This window comes from Micromys minutus, assembly GCF_963924665.1.
Source record: "Micromys minutus genome assembly, chromosome: 25".
In the NCBI taxonomy this organism is placed as follows: Eukaryota; Metazoa; Chordata; class Mammalia; order Rodentia; family Muridae; genus Micromys; species Micromys minutus.
This window is the reverse complement of record NC_137960.1, coordinates 39,202,443-39,220,334: the sequence shown is the minus strand read 5'-3', so window position 1 is coordinate 39,220,334 and position 17,892 is coordinate 39,202,443. Positions and strand designations below refer to the sequence as shown.

General features: G+C 43.2%; 1 protein-coding gene across 2 annotated transcripts in view; it reads right to left on the bottom strand.

The window, feature by feature from the left end:
* Positions 1-17,892, bottom strand: part of CEP57L1 (centrosomal protein 57 like 1) — a gene marked incomplete at both ends in the record, with an annotated part of 61,620 nt that overhangs the window by 43,132 nt on the left and 596 nt on the right. The gene's annotated exons all lie outside the window — the stretch shown is intronic.

Genomic DNA, 17,892 nt, shown 5'->3' with positions numbered 1-17,892 from the left:
AATGTTTGTTTAGCTGGCCATGTCATATATCTGGAATCTCAGACTGAGGATTGAGAGAATATTGGCAATTGGAAGGCTAATCTGGACTCCATTACAAAATCCCATTTTAAGAAAAAAAAAAAGTATATTCACACATACCACGACAAAAATCTATGAGAACTGTAGGGATAATGCCAAATAAAGGTAATTATACTGGTGGTATTGTCCTGAAACTCATAGAACAGAACAGTCTAGAAATAGATTCCCAAATAGAGGAATGTTTTCATGAAAAAAGAAGGCATTTTTATGGGGGAAGAACTAGCTGTCTAGAATATATGCCAGGATAAAATGCTAGCCCTACTATAAAACCAAGTATATCTTTTCTATTCCAGATATAATCATGTATTTCAGCAAGACTTACTCACATGTGGACATGGAATAGTTGCTTTAGAAGGAAACAAAAAAAAAAAAAAAAAATGGTTTGAAGACCCTAGGGGCATTCACCAGCCTTACACCCACAGCCTCAGGTCAAGACTAGGCCAAGTACCAGCTTCCTGCCTCAGGTCAAGGCTAGACCAAATTCCATTATCCACCCACAGTTCACAGGAGGAGCAGAAACATTCTTGAAAACCCACAAAATGTAGTGACTGATAGTCACTTGACTCTCTGATCTCAGATAGAGTCTGAATGCCTGTCATATGCTTGTTAGCCAATAAATTCAAAGGTCAATATGCTTAGCCAATAAGTTTAAACTGTAGCCTTACTGATGTAGCCTGTACCCCTAAAAAGTATCAAAATTGCTTGGTATAGCTATTTGGGGTCACCTTCCAGTCACTCACTGACATGACAGAAAAGAAACCACTTGCATTTGCATAAAACTCTGCTCTTGTGTCTCTTAGGGGATTCTCCTGGAAGTTAAGACTCACATCAAGTCTTACATTTGGTGCATTGGCAGGGAAGCCAGACCCCCATGAGGTCTCAAGGGATGGTGGTTGGAGGAACCGCTCGAGTTTGATGTCGGGTACTTCGGTTGTCTGTATTGTGTTGTCTTTTATCCAGTTTGCTCACGAGTGTATGTAAGGCTTGAAGAGCTTCTGGTCTGGTGCGGTCAAATTGCAGCTGGCAGATGTGCCTTAAGGTTGTAACCTTGGGGAGTCTGGAGGATACTTCAGGCCCCCCTTTTGGAACCTGTTAAGACTCAATACCAGCGTGAGCTGGCAGAGTTGCCTGATTACATGGTTTCTGTGCTTGTGGCAGGGGCAAAATGTTTGTGCGTTTGATTGTCTTAATCTGTGCTGATTGTAAGTATCGTCAGGAGTCGATCGAGTCTTGCTATGTGCCCATGGCTGGGTGAACTGTCTGTGTGTCGATTGTCTTTCTCTGTGTTCTTGGGTTTAGAATGACGTTATTTTTGGACATGGGACAGACTGAATCTACCCTGTTAAACATCCTAGTTAACCACTGGAGGGAAGTTAGGAAAAGAGGAGAACACGTGTCAGTGGTAACAAAGGATAGGTTAGTTATTCTTTGCTCCTCTGAATGGCCCACCTTTGGAGTAGGGAGGCCACCTTTGATCTGCAGGTGATCAAACAGTAAAGCCAAGAGTCTTTAGGCCAGGATCCCTCGGGCACCCAGAACAAGTGCCCTGTATAGTTACTGGGAAGGATCTAGTGAAGGAACCTCCCTCTTCCACGGATAAAAGACTTTTTGTTTTCTAGACTCTTCCAGGTCCTGGCCATGAAGGAGAAGAACCCTGTAAAGAACGTCCTCCAGAACCCTTCCACAGCATATCTGATGCTGATGGATCTCCATTCCTTTACCCCCTTCCTCTGCTACAGCAAGGGGGAGGGTAAGAGAGACCCTCGGAACCAGGACCGGCCATGGGGAACTGGAGCAAAAAGGGCCACTTCACCTGATATAGTGGCTCTCCCCCTCCAAGCCTACAGGCCCATAGATGAGGATTACAATCAGGTCATGCAATATTATTGGTCTTTCTCTTCTGCCAACTTGTACAACTAGAAGACCCAACGTCCCCCTCCCCCTTTCAGATAGCCCCAAGGGGATGATTAATTCCTTTGAGACTGTTTTATTTACTCATCAGCCCACATGGGATGATATCCAGCAAACCATGAAAGTGCTTTTCATGACTAAAGAGCAAAAAAGGATAATGCAGGAAGCCAGAAAGAATGTCCCCTCAAACACGGGGGCACCATCAATTGACCAGGCTGTCATCGACAGCTGGATTCCCCTGACTAGACCTGGCTGGGACTTTAATGCAGCAAGAGGTAAGGAGCACCTGAAGGTCTACACCAGACTCCATCAGCAGGTCTGGGGAGGTGGGGGGGGGGGTGGTCACAGCATAACCCAGTAATTTGACCAAGGTATGTGAGGTTAAGCAGGGACCAGAGTAGCCCTCAGCCTTTCTAGAGTGGCTCATGGAGGCATTCTGCCAATATGCACCCTATGACCTCAGCAGTGAGGAACACAAACCCACTGTGATTATGGCTTTTATACACCAGGCTAGCAGAGATGTCAGGAAAAAGCTTCAGAGACTAGAGGGACTCAAGGTAAGCTGTTGAGGAATTTAGTGCAGGTTACTGAGAAAGTCTATCATAACAGGGAGGCAGAGGAGAAAGAGCAGAGAAAGAGAAAGAAAGCAGTTGAAAGGAGATTTTTAAAAAAGGAAAAGGAACAGGACTTTACAGAGAATCTTGGCTACAGTAATTAGAGAAAGCAGAGAAGAGAGACTCCAACCAGAGAGACAGAAAACCCCTTGAAAAGGACCAGTGCACATTTTGCCAGGAGAGGGGTTACTGGACCTGAGAGTGCCTTAACAAACAGAACCTAGGGTGGGAAATCCCCGGCCTTGAAAAGGTTGCCCCCAAATGGCGAAGGTGTCAGCCCTGGGGGGAGACAGCAACTGGGGAAGATGTGTTTTGGACCCCCTACCCGAACCTAGGTTAACTCTGAGAGTGGAGAGGAAACCCACCCAAGTCTTGGTGGACACGGGCTCAATAGTCAGTCCTCCAAGCAGATGGCCCGCTTTTCAAGAAAAAATATTGAGTCCAAGGAGCCACTGACACCAAAACGTATTCATGGATTACCAGAAGAACAGTGAACCTAGGGATGGGCTGGGTATCCCAGTCATTTATGACCATCCCAGACTGTCCCTACCCTTCCTTGGGGCAAGACTTGCTCTCCAAGATGGGGGTTCAGATTCACTTCCTTCCCGGGAACCTTCAATTGAGGGGGCCCGCTGGGGAACCTGAGGTCCTTACTCTCAGGCTGGAGGACAAATACAAACTGTTTGAGATCAACACTCAAAAGACAGAGGATATTGCTCCGTGGCTGGGAAGATTCCTCTTGCTTGGGCTGAAACGGCCAGGCTAGGTCATACATGTTTGCAGGCCCCTCGTATGTGGTGCTTAAGACCCAGGCTGATCCCGTCTCAGTGTGCCGGTACCAGACGTAGGGGAGGCATGAGAAGGAGTTAAGCCACGCACCCCCAGGCTCCTCCAGCTTGGGGTATTGCTTACTGTCATTTGGGCTGGAACACACTGTTCCTGCCAGTTAGGAAGCCAGGCACTAAATTATCTCACAGTCCAGGATTAGAAGAGGTAAACCGTGAAGTGGCTGAAATGCACCCTACTGTGTCTAACACCTACACTCTGTTGAGTTCTTTGGCCACCTTCCAGAATTTGCCACACGGTCTTAGACTTGAAAGATGCTTTCTTCTGCCTGCCCTTAGCACCTCCAAGTCAAGTAGACCCAGCAGATGTGGACTAGATTCTCCACTGGTTGGGCTCAATCTGGCCACCTTGGTGCCTGATCCCAACCTTGATCCACCACAGCACAAGTGTGTAGAGAGCCGTTTGTGCCGCACCCAAACATGGCGCCGGCTTCCCGCCGAGGACTCAGCAAACAGAGCTGTTGCCCAGCCAAGAGACTTAGAGCGCATGCGCCACATACGTCACAGCCCGCTCTCGGGGCATGCTAATGAGTTACTGGAGGGCGCACCAATCAGGTAGCGACACGAGTCTCCTGTTCACATCAGAGGGAAAATAAAAAACAAGCAGGAAATCTTAGATCTCTTGGATTCCATGAAGCCAGCAACTGTATTATTCTTTGCCCAGGACATCAGAAGAGAAGAGACTCAGTGTCTAAGGGCAATAACCAGGCAGATTGAGTTGCTCAAGAAGTGGCTATAGAAGAGCCTATCCCGGTTATGGGCCTGCAAGAGACACCCACTGGGAAATGGGATTAGAGTAAGGGATGGCCTCACTTAGAATACACAGAGGAAAAGGTCCAAATTGCTAGCCACTCCACCAACTATTATAGGAGGAAGGACTATGGTATACTGAAGAGGGGGAAACTATACTCCCCAGAGAACAAGCAAAAGACTCACTTGGCCAAATGCACAAATGGACTCATTTAGGGATAAGTTCACCCAAGCAGTCAAGGGGTCTAAGGTGTGTGTGTGTGTGTGTGTGTATGTGTGTGTGTGTGTGTGCATATATGTGATGTTAGGGTTTTAGCCAGAGAAACAGTAGAACAGTGTAAGGCATGTCAGCAAGTAAATGCTTATGCAGCCAAGAGCAAACAGAGCAAAAGACCTATGGGAGAACCTGGGATACACTGGGAGGCCAATTTCACAGAAGTTAAGTCAGGAAACTATGGTTACAAATACTTCCTAGTGTTTGTAGATACTCTCTCTGGATGGACTGAGGCTTTCCCCACCAAGCAGGAAACAGCTACTGTGGTAGCCAAGAAGATATTAGAAATTTTCCTGAGGTTCAGAGTGCTCAAGATAATGGTCCTGCTTTTGTTTCTAAGGTAAGTCAGGAATTGGCAAAGATACTGGGGACTAATTGGAATTTTGTGTGTACTGTCCCCAGAGCCCAGGATAGGTAGAGAGAACCTAAAAGAGACCTTAACTAAATTGACCTTAGAGACTGGTGCTGACTGGGTGGTGTTCCTTCCCCTGGCCCTGTTCCGAGCCTGGAACACCCCCTACCATTTTACCCTGACCCCTGAGATCCTGTTTGGTACCCCAACTGGTCCCTCCCTGGAGGTACCCCAACTCACTGGTAAGAACCTCTTCTTGAGGCTCCAAGCCCTTCAGTCAATACAACACAAGATTTGACCCAAACGTTCTGCCTTACATGCTCCAGGAACACTGGAGACCTCTCAGTTTCCAGACTGGTGACTGGGTCCACGGATGGAGGCATCGGGCATAGTCACTGGAACCCAGTGGAAGGGACCCTTCCCGGTGCTGTCAACCACTCCTGTAGCCTGCAAGGTGAACAGTATTGCGGCACACTGTGAAGCATGCAGACACCCCGCTCCCCAGGGACTCCAGCTGCACCCATGTCTGTCCGTCAAACCTGAAATGTGATTTCTACTGGAACTGGAGATGAGGTCACCTCCCTAACAGCCTCCAAACCCCTCAACACCTGGTGGCACAACCTCACTTTTGACCTGTGCCAGCCGGTGGCAGGACTTGACTAGTGGGACATCCCCACCCATGACAGGAGCGCTGGTGGAAGCAAGCTGCCCATATGGAGAAAGAGGGCACTGGGCGGGGTGGGAGTGGGTGACAGGATGTGCATTCCCTACACGGAGGTGTCACCTGTGGGAGACCCTCATTTATGTTTGTCCTTGAGATGGAAGACAGGAAGAAGTTCACCAATGCAGGGGTTCAGACCAGTTTTATTGCGCTGCCTGGTGACTCAAGACTACTGCAAACACTGGGACCTCTTTGGACTTGATCATGGTAAAAAGAAATTATACTTCTTGGGGACCCTATCAGAAAGACTGAGGATACTGGGACACCCTCTGTGCAAATGTCGCCTATAACCCAATAATAATCAGATTCACTCCGAAAAGCAAAGAAGCAGTGGGGTGGCTAAAGAGGAAAACTCGGGGACTCGGGCTGTACAATGGCCAAGGTGAGAGAAGGGCTAGCCAAACAGGAGAGAGAGGACGGAGTCAGGGTTGGTTCGAGTCTTAGCTAACCACTGTCATATCCACCTTGTTAAGACCCCTAATTATGTCCTGCTATTGTTGACCTTTGGGCCCTGCATATTGAACAAGCTTATAGCCTTCATAAAAGAGAGAATAGGTACCATACAGCTGATGGTCCTGTGCCAATATGAGACCTGAAAAATATGAGTTAGCCACCACAGACCCCTGAGAGTAACTCCAAGATTAGAGCTTGTATAAGAAAAAGGGGAAAATGAAGTACCCCAGGACGCTTTCAACAGCCTTATACCCACCGCCTCAGGCCAAGTACCACTCTCCACCCACAGTTCACAGGAGGAGCAGGAACATTCCTGAAAAATGCAGAACATACGGACTGATAGTCACCTGACCCTCTGGTCCCAGATAGAGTTCAAATGCCTGTCATATGCTTGCTAGCCAATAGATTCAAAGGTCAATATGCTTAGCCAATAAGTTTAAACTGTAGCCTGGCTGATGTAACCTGTACCCCCAAAAAGTATAAAAACTGTTGGTACAGCTATTCGGGGTCACCTTCCAGGGCTGATTGAGAGTCGGCCCAACACGCTAGAAAATCAACCTCTTGCATTTGCATCAAGCTCCTTTCTCATGTCTCACTTGGGAGCCGGGAGGGGGGTCTCCTGAAGGGTAAGACTCACTTCAAGTCTTAAATACTAAGATATCCTCTGTGTAAAACTGTAAATGACATACACAAAGCCAAAGACACTCAGACACTGTTATGGTGATATGCCTCTTTCATTAGGATGATAAAAAATGCAGAGGGCCAACATACTAACACTACCCTCATTGCGGACGGTCAAGAGGTTTTTTTTTAAAGGTTTGTTGTTGTTGTTGTTTTGTTTTTTGCCATTTATTTATGTATCCTTTTAGGAGACTAGTTCTTGATATATAATCCAGGCTTGGTTCAAATCCAGATCGGCTTGTTTCAGCACCCTGAGTGCTGGGATTGCAGGCAGGTAATATAAAGCCCAACCAACTCTGCTTTTAAAGAGACTCCATTTTGTGCAAGATCAGGTGCTAAACTCCAATTCCAGGAATAAAATCACAGAATCCTCCTGAGCAAGGAGGAAAACCACCCCTCTTAGAAATAGCCAGTTAGGCTGCAATAGCAGGATCAAGGCACACATAGATAATAAGACATCTTGTAGAGAAAAGATACCTTGGCCATCCTGTTTGTAAGGTGATCTTTTGTCCCTGTGTTCAGTTCCTGCATAGTATACAGAAATTAAGTTTAAAAAAATATTAATTTCTCGGCCCATATGGAAATTCCCCAAGCTTTCTGTAACTATAATCAATACCCTGCACCCCTAGACTCAGAGGCTCACTCTGACCCGCTGTGACAGGACAGGGGGTGAGAGACCTTGCTCAAGAGCTTCTAATAAAGACCCTTAAGTGTTTACATCAGAATTGGCTCCTAGGGGGCCTTTGGGGTCCCTGCAACTTGGCCATAACAATAACACATGTCCAGTATTTCCCATTTTAAAACTACATAAAATTCAATCTTACTTCTCTATATAGGCACTACAGGACATTTGATTATTGTATACAGAAAAACAAAGAGATTTTAATAAATATATCCAAGCATAAATTTATAGTCTCTCAAAAAGTTAGTTCAAGATGGGTTACAGACTTTTGTGTAAAACACTAAGCTTTAAAACTTGTAGACAATAACAGAATAGTTGACTTCCAGTAAGACGGTAACATTTTAGATGTAACACTAAAGCCATGATGCATGAAAGGTAAAACTGTTAAGCTGGATTTTGTTGACATTTAAACAATTTTACAAAGAACAGACAAAGTGAAAACATTTGCAATGACAGGCTCCCAGCACCCCAAACTCTAAACATCGAAACACACAGCCCAGCTGAAAGGTAAGCAGAGGGTTTCCAGACAGCTTGCCAAAGACACACAAGTGGGGACAGGAGCAGCAAGCACCCCAGTGTTATTAGGGTCTGGGGGACTTAAGGTGACTGCCCACAAGGAAACTCTGTGGGCAGAAATTTAAAAGCACAAGCACTCCGGCAGTTCTGAGTGTGTTCTAACATTAAACGTAGGGCTGCTGTGTGAGCCAGTCATGAGCTGATAGCATGTCCACAAAGGCTCTCTACCTGGTCAGTCCACAACAGCTCTATTCTTAACTGTGCTCTCAAGTGAGCAAACTCTTCCACCGAAAGACAGGACGTAAGACAAATCTCCAAACACACCAATTTTGTCTGGGGTAAGGAGGTCCCATCTGCTGCCCCACTTGAGGCGACACCTAAGGTAGTGTGATGCTAAGCAAGCCTCCGTTTGTTTCCGAGATGCACTCAAGACACCACTGACAATTCAGTTCTGCCATTACCAGTTTTGCAGTGTTTATCTGTTTCATGAATCACAAACAAATGCTAGCTAACTTCTCTAAGTTTGTTGAAAATGTATCTTTTAGCCAGATATAGATATCTTCTCAGAGGCTCTGCCAGAGCCATACTGATACAGAGGAGGATGCTTGCAGCTAACCATCGTACTGAGCACACAGGGACCCCAGTGAAGGAGCTAGAGGAAGAGCTGAAGGAGCTGAAAGGGTTTGAAACCCCATGGGAAGAACAACAATATTGACCAAACCCCCCACCCCCAGATCACTCAGGGACTAAAACACAGAGAGACCCATGCCTCCAGCCCCATATGTAGCAGAGGATAGCAGTGTCTGGCATCAATAGGAGAAGCCTTTGGTCCAGTGTAGGGGATGCCAGGGCACTGAGGTGGGAGTGGGTGGTTGGGAGTGGGTGGTTGGGAGTGGGTGGTTGGGAGTGGGTGGTTGGGAGTGGGAGCACCTTCATGGAAGCAAGGGGGAGGGACATGGGGGAGTAGGGAAAAGGAATAACATTTGAAATGTAAACATAAAAATATTTAAACAAAAAGAAAATATATCTTTTGACATACTCTTTCCCTCTCTCTCCTACCTTTGTGTATTATGATATATCAAGAGGTAACCTTTTACTGTGACATAGGATTTACTAGAGAGACTAACTGCTCATATGCAAATAATTTGTGAGACAGGGCCTCTAACTCCTGCCTCCCAAGTAGCTGACCACAAGTGTGACGGGCATGGTGTCCCCAAGCAGCACATTCAGACTCACAGAAGCAGCTCACCATGGCAGCAACAGGAGTTGGCCATGAAACTATGCTGGTGCCACAGTATTACAACACCTAGTCCCAAACACAGCATTCTTTTCACATGCCCAGGGAGGCCTCCACCTACTTAAGATCAAGGCCCAGCCTGAATGAGTAAACCCTTGTCTCAAAATGAAAAACTAAAGAGAGTTGGGGTCTTAGTAGTAGAGTGTGCTCGGCTAGCATGCTGAGGTCCTAGATTCAATCCTCAGAACCAAACCAAACAAACCATACACTGGACTAGAGCTGCTCAGCAGTGTTCACAAGGTTATGTGTTCAAGGCCTGGTACCACATCCACTCTCACGTAAACACACCCAAACACACATATGCAAATAAACACAAAAACACCAAACACATAACCTACATAAACACACCACACAGAAATACACTCATATAACATACATCACAGACTCACAAACTAACAACCCAAAGTATGTTGTTCTGTTAGACTTTATGGTGCATTAGGAGGATGAGGCTGGATGATCTCAAATAAACACATAAATAACTTGACATTCCAGAGCCAACGATATAGTAACCCAATGTGTGCATGTATGCAAAATCTTCTCTCAGGACGAGAACCAAAAACTAGCCTACAATATGTATGTGTCTAAACACTTCCATCAAACAGGAATAGAAGCTGAGAAAAGGCAGCTCGGGAGGCCAGGACTCAACTGTATTAAATGACCACATTATATATCTACTCTCTGCTGATGACTCCAAGTTCTGAGGCAACATGATGGTTTCTTGTGCAAATTTTCTAGAGAAAGAAAAGAAAAGAACAACAAAACAAAACCAACTAGCAGAAAGACTGATGTGCTATTTACTTGGGAGATATTGCCAAGTATGTTAATTAATTATCAAGTTTTGCCTCAGCATCTTTCAGTAAGAACTTCTAAAACATATATTACATGCACAAATGATTTATGAGTGTGGCTTACAGGTTGTCTCAGCTCATCCAACAAAAGATGTCTCAGCAGGAAGTCTAAGAACCTAATGGTTGTTCAGTCCATACAGCTGGATATCTCAGGTGGTCTTCGGCATTTGTCATGTGTCATCGAAACCCAAAAAATGCCAGTGAAAACTTCACAGGCTTTAATGCCAGTGAAACTGAGGACAAGCACCCAGAAGGCAAAGTGTCTTTCTTCCCCATCCTTTATATAGGCTGCCATGAGGTGTGGCTGAAATTTAGGGTGTCTGCCAACCTCAAAAGATCCAATTAACTAAAAATCCCTCACACGTGTGCCCAGCTGCTTGAGTTTTTAGTTAGTTCCAGGTGTAGTCAAGCTGGCAACCAAGAGTAGCTATCACCTCGAGCCTTCGCTCCTACTGGAGGAACCACTGCATGCCAGTAAGATGTACAACTGATATGCATGCTAGTTTTCACTGGGTTTTAGAGCACTGTCCAAAGACTTTGGAGCTTATTTGAATTAAAATCGCCCTAAAAAGAAAAACAAACTCTCCTGGAGGAGGTTTGCTGTTGCAGCATCAAGCCAGTGGCTGGCTGGTATTTAAAAATGGTATTGTGATGCTTCACGGTTCAGCAAACTACGGTTAATGAGCAACAACACAGTATACAAGGATAAACGTGTGGAAGAAGCCATAAGTGGGGGGATCAGTCCGACCATGAACCACATCTGAAAGAGGCTATCAGAAAAGAAGAGAGACAGAAGGATGGCGAAGAAGTGATCATGTAGTTGAGATCTGAGGACGTGCCTGTTCTTGGTATTTTAATGACATTGGTTCCACCTGAGTCACAGAACTGTTTGCTCTGCAGACGTCTTAGTATCTCATAAAAAGTGCAGCTTTCTAAAATGCTTTCATCACTTCTTTCCATCCACCAACCACTTAGCTTTCTTCATCAACAACACGCAGTACCTTTCAAAGTAGACAACTCCAGGAGTGTTTTCATGCTTATTCACCCCACCCCACCCCACCAGACAAGGTCTTGCTCAGTAACTCAAGCTGGTCTTGAACTGCTGACCCTCCTGTACCAGTGTCCAGAGAGCTGGGATAACAAATAAGGTCCGTGCACACACTGAACACCACAAGCATGTGCATGGTCTGAGCTTTAGCCAGACTGAGCAGACCCAGGCACTGGATGCTCTCACGTGCATAGCCTTCTCCGTCCCCGTGTTAATCACATTATGGTAAAAGAACTGAAAACTGCATTTGTAATACACTAGCCAGTAAAGGACACATGTTCAAATAAGAGCACATTTATTTACTTGTCTCCCTAATCAAGGGCACTTTTCTGAGTGAGAAATATTTGAGCTAAGATCTTCAAAGAGGAGTCAGACAAGAAGAAGCAGTCTTTAACTTGACAAGGAAAACAGGGACAGAGATTCTGTGTCTCTACTTATTACCATTGCTTTAAAAAAAATCCACCTGCCTATTTGCACTCTTCACCCAAACTGATGTGATCAAGATGACCAGTGACCTTTCAAACAACAAAGTTGCAATTCACAAAAGCTTAAATCATCTTTATTTTCAACTCTGGAATGGAGCAACACTTCATTCCATCAAATAAGCTGAGCATTTCATAGGCTTGCCCAGAGGTTAGTTTCATAGCCAGGGAGGCTAAAACACAGCAGAAACAAGAGCAGACTATCTCTTCAAAGTTATTTTCCACCAGAGATCAGAGCAAATAATATCTTCAACAAAATTATAGAAGAAAACATCCCTAACCTTAAGAAAGAAATGCCCATAAATATACAAGAAGCCTACATAACTCCAAATAGATTGGACCAGAAATAAAATTCCTCCCATCACATAATAGTCAAAACACAAAATGTACAAAACAAAGAAAGAATATTAAAAGCAGTAAGAGAAAAAGGTCAAGTAACAAGGCAAACCTATCAGAATCACACTAGACTTCTCAACAGAGACTATGAAAGCTAGAATATTCTGGACAGATGTTATACAGACACACAAATGTCAACCCAGGTTACTATATCCAGAAAACTTCTCAGTTAACATAGATGGAGAAATCAAGATATTCCAAGACAAAACCAAATTTACACAATGTCTTTCCACAAATCCAGCCCTACAAAGGATAATAGATGGAAAACTCCAATATAAAGAGGGAAACTATCCCTAGAAAAAACAAGAAAGTAATCTTCCAAATAACCCAAAAGAAGACAGCCACACAAGCAGAATTCTACCTCTAACAGCAACAATAACAGGAAACAACAATCAGTATTCTTTAATATCTCTCAGCATAAATGGACTCAATTCTCCAATAAAAGAACATAGACTAACAGACTGCATACTTAAACAGGACCCAGCATTTTTGCCACATACAGGAAATGCACGTACCTCAGTGACAAAGACTGATACTACCTTAGAGTAAAAGGTTGGAAAAATAATTTCCAAGCAAATGGTCCCAAGAAACAAGCTGGAGTAGCAATTATAATATTGAATAAAATCAACTTTTAACCAAAAGTTATTAAAAAAAAAAAAAAAAAAAAGGTCAGAAAGGACACTTCATACTTGTCAAAGGAAAAATCCACCAAGATGAACTCTCAATTCTGAATATCTATGCTCCAAATACAAGGGCACCTACATTCTTAAAAGAAACCTTACTAAAGCTCAAAGTACACATTGTACTTCACACAACAATAGTGGGAAACGTCAACACCCCATTCTCATCAATGGACAGTTCATGGAAACAAAAACTAAACAGAGACACAGTGTAACTAACAGAATTTATGAACCAAATGAAGTTAACAGATATCTACAGAACATTTCATCCTAAAACAAAAGAATATACCTTCTTCTCAGCACCTCATCAGACCTTCTCCAAAACTGACCATATAGTTGGTCACAAAACAGGCCTCAATAGATACAAGATTAAAATAATTCCATGCATCCTATCAAATCACCATGAACTAAGGCTGGTATTTAATAACAACAAAAATGACAGAAGCCCACATACACACGGAAGCTGAACAATGCTCTACTCAATGATAACTTGGTCAAAGGAAAAAATAAATTAATTAAAGACTTTTTAGAATTTAATGAAAATGAAGACACAACATACCCAAACTTATGGGACACAATTAAAGCAGTGCTGAGAGGAAAACTCATAGCTCTGAGTGCCTCCAAGAAGAAACTGGAAAGAGCATACACTAGCAGCTTGACAGCACAGCTGAAAGCTCTAGAACAAAAAGAAGCAATACACTCAAGAGTAGATGGCAGGAAATAATCAAACTCAGGTCTGAAATCAACCAAGTAGAAACAAAAAGTACTATATTAAAAAAAAAAAATCAACAAAACCAGGAGCTGGGTCTTTAAAAAAAAAAATCAACAAGATAGATAAACCGTTAGCAAGACTAACCAGTGGGCTCAGAGAGAATATACAGATGAAAATCAGAAATGAAAAGGGAGACATAACAACAGAAACTGAGGAAATTCAAAACATCATCAGGTCCTACTACAAAAGCCTATTTTCATCAAAACTGGAAAATCTGGATGAAATGGACTATTTTCTAGATAGATACCAGGTACCAAAGTTAAATCAATATCAAACCACCTAAATACCATATCCCCTAAAGAAGGAGAAGCAGTCATTAAAAGTCTCCCAAACGAACAAACAAAAGAAAAAAAGCCCAAGGTTTAGTGCAGAATTCTATCAGACTTTCATAGAAGACCTAATACCAATGGTCTCCAAAGTATTCCATAAAATAGAAACAAAAGGAACACTTCCCAATTCATTCTATGAAGTCACAATTATGCTCATACCTAAACCACACAAAGACCCAACAAAGAAAAAGAACTTCAGACCAATTTGCTTTATGAATATCAATGTGAAAGTACTCAATAAAATTCTCGCAAACCCAAGAACACACCAAAATGATCATCCATCATGATCAAGTAGGCTTCATCCCAGAGAAGCAGGGTTGGTTCAACATACAGAAATCCATCAACATAATCCACTATATAAACAAACTCAAAGAAAAAAACCCACATGATCATCTCATTAGATGCTGAGAAAGCCGTTGACAGAATTCAACACCCCTTCATGTTAAAAGTCTTGGAAAGATCAGGAATTCAAGGCCCATACCTAAACACAGTAAAAGTAAAAGTAATACACAGCAAACCAGTAGCCAACATCAAAGTAAATGGAGAGAAACCTGAAGCAATCCCACTGAAATCAGGTACTAGACAAGGCTGCCCACTCTCCCCCTACCTATTCAATATAGTACTGGAAGTCCTAGCGAGAGCAATTAGACAACAAAAGGATGTCAAAGGGATACAAATTGGAAAGGAAGAAGTCAAAATATCATTATTTGCAGATGACAAGATGGTATACTTAAGTGGCCCCAAAATTCCACCAGAGAATTTTTACAGCTGATAAACAACTTCAGCGAATCAGTAACCTTCCTCTACTCAAAACATAAACAGGCTTGAAAAAGAAATTAGGGAAAGACAACCTTGACAAATAATATAACCAAGCAAGTGAAAGATCTGTATGACAAGAACTTCAAGTCTCTGAAGAAAGAAATTGAAGTTCTAAGAAGATAGAAAGATCCCCCATGCTCATGGATTGGCAGGTTTTAATGTAATAAAAAGGGTCATCTTGCTGAAAACAATCTACAGATTCAATGCAATCCCCATCAAAATTTCAACTCAATTCTTCATAGTTAGTTAGAAAGAGCAATTTGCAAACTCATATGAAATAACAAAAAACCTATGACACTGAAAACTATTCTCAACAATAAAAGAACTTCTGGGGGAATCACCATTCCTAACCTCAAGCTGTATTACAGAACAGCCATGATGAAAACCGTATGGTATTCATACAGAGACAGAAAGGTAGATCAATGGAATATAATTGAAGTGCTAGAAATGGACCCACACACCTATGGACACTTGATCTTTGACAAAGGAACTAAAACTATCCAGTGGAAAAAAAGACATCATTTTCAACAAATGAAGAATTCAAATCGATCCATTCTCATCACCCTATACAAAGCTCAAGTCCAAGTGGATCAAGGACCTCCACATAAACCAGATACACTGAAACTAACAAGAGAAAGTGGAGAAGAACCTCAAACACATAGGCACTGGGGAAATTTTTCTGAAAAGAACACCAATGGCTTATGCTCTAAAATCAAGAATAGACAAATGGGACCTCATGAAATTTCAAAGTTTCTGTAAGACAGTGTCGCGCCCAACTCGACTGGCAAGGAAGACAGGACACTCCGGATTCTTCTCAACAGCCTTTATTCAGTAACACCTCAATGCTGATACAGGAACCCCGAGTGCCGAGAGCACCCTCCTTTTATCCTTCTCGAACTGAGGTTATGTGACTTGTCCTCTGGGGATTGGTGGAGCAGGGATCACCTTATTAGCATAGTGCCATTCGGCGTGTTTGGTGCCAGAAGCAGTTATGTACATGAGCAGTCAGGTTGTTTATTTCTAACCAAGCCGGATGTCGACGCCATTTTGGCAGGGCGGCCAAGCCACTCCTTACAACAAAGGACACTGTCAAAAGGACAAAACAGCAACCAACAGATTGGGAAAAAAATCTAAACCAATCCTACATCTAATCGAGGGCTAATATCTAATATATATAAAGAACTCAAGAAGTTAGACTCTAGAGAATCAAATAATCCTATTAAAAAATAGGATACAGAGCTAAACAAAGAATTCTCAACTGAAGAATATCAAATGGCTGAGAAGCACCTACAAAAATGTCAACATCCTTAGTCATCAGGGAAATAGAAATCAAATCAAGCCTGAGATTCCACCTCACACCAGTAAGAATGGCTAAGATAAAAAACTCAGGTGTCAGCAGATGCTGGCAAGGATGTAGAGAAAGAGGAACACTCCTCCACAGTTGGTGGGACTGCAAGCTGGTACAAGCACTCTGGAAACCAGTCTGGAAGTCCCTCAGAAAGTTGAACATAGTACTTCTTGAGGACCCAGCTATACCACTCCTGGGCATATACCCAAAAGATACTCCAACACATAACAAGGACACATGTTCCACTATGCTCATAGCAGCCTTATTTATGATAGCCAGAAACTAGAAAGAACCCAGATGTCCTTCAACAGAGGAATGGATACACAATGGAGTACTATTGTCCTTTTAAAAACAATGACTTCATGAAATTCTTAGGCAAATGGATAGAACTAGAAAATATCACCCTGAGTGAGGTAACCCAATCACAAAGGAATACACACGGTATGCACTCACTGATAAGTGGATATGAGCCCAAAGCTCGGAATACCCAAGATACAATTCACAGATCACATGAAGCTCAAGAAAATGGAAGGCCAAAGTGTGGATGCTTCAGTCCCTCTGAGAAGGGGGAACAAAAATATTCGCAGGAGGAAATATGGAGACAAAGTTTAGAGCAGAGACTGAAGGAAAGGCTATCCAGAGACTGCCCCACCTGGGGATCCATCCCATATACAGCTACCAAACCCAGACAATATTGCTGATGCCAAGAAGTGCATGCTGACAGGAGCCTAATATGGGTGCCTCCTGAGAGGTTCTGCCAGATCATGACAAATAGAGGGGCGGATGCTCGTAGCCAACCATAGAACTGAAAACAGAGTCACCAATGGAGGAGTTAGAGAAAATATTGAAGGAGCTGAAGGGTTTGCAACCCTGTAAGAACAACAATACCAACCAAACAGAGCTCCCAAGGAATAAACCATCATTCAAAGAGTACACATGGACAGACCCATGGCTCCAGCTGCACATGCAGCAGAAGATGGCCTTGTTGGGCATCAATGGGAGGAGAAGCCCTTGGTCCTGCCTACAAGGTCCCCAGTGTAGGGGAATGTCAGGGCTAGAGGCAGAAGCGGGTGGATGGGGGAAGCACCCTCATAAAATCAGTGGGAGGGGGATGGGATAGGGAGTTTCTGGATGGGAAACCAGGAAAGGGTTTCCATTTGAATTGTAAATAAAAAATATATATATCCAATAGAAAGAGAGAGAGAGAGAGAGAGAGAGAGAGAGAGAGAGAGAGAGAGAGAGAGAGAGAGGAAGAAAGAACTGTGTGAAAGGCAAACAAAGTGATGGTCAGAAAAAGATCTGATAGAATAGGATCTGCCCAGCTCTCCGGAGAACAGAAAGGGAAGAGAGGCAACAGAAAAGATTAGAACAGATTGCTAGAGTTAGTTTAAAGCAATTCAGTGAGAAGCAAGAGACATTTGAATCTGTGTGGAGAGGAGTTTGAGCCAGAATTGAGTTGAACTAGCCAGCAAGAATTCAGAAAGCTACAAAAAGGATGAATTCATTCAGCAGTCTCATAGGTTGAAAACATTCTAGGCCTCTACAGAAGCTACAGGATTCTGGGATGAGGCCTAGACTGGCAGATGGAGGCAGTAAGCCTCCAGAAAAATCACACCAAGGGAATAAAAGTTATTGTTACATTTTCTACATGTTAAAAGCCTCATTAGTTTTTATAATGTTTTTGGATTTATGTATGAGTGTGTTGTTTGCGTGTATGCCTGTGCACCAGGTTTATGTCTGGTGTCTGCTGAGGTTAGAAGAGGGCATCAGATCCTCTGAAACTGAAGTTATGAATGGCTGTGAGCTGGGAATCGAACTATGGAAGAACAAGTCTTCTTAACTACTGCACCATCCCTCTAGTCCCTGATTAGTAGTTTATGACTACATTTACTCCGTAAAACAATGGATTAAAATCTAATCCGAATTAAAAACCTTCCAAACCTGAGCTTTCTCAAGTATAATGACAACACCTTTAGAGAACTGACCAAATCATTCA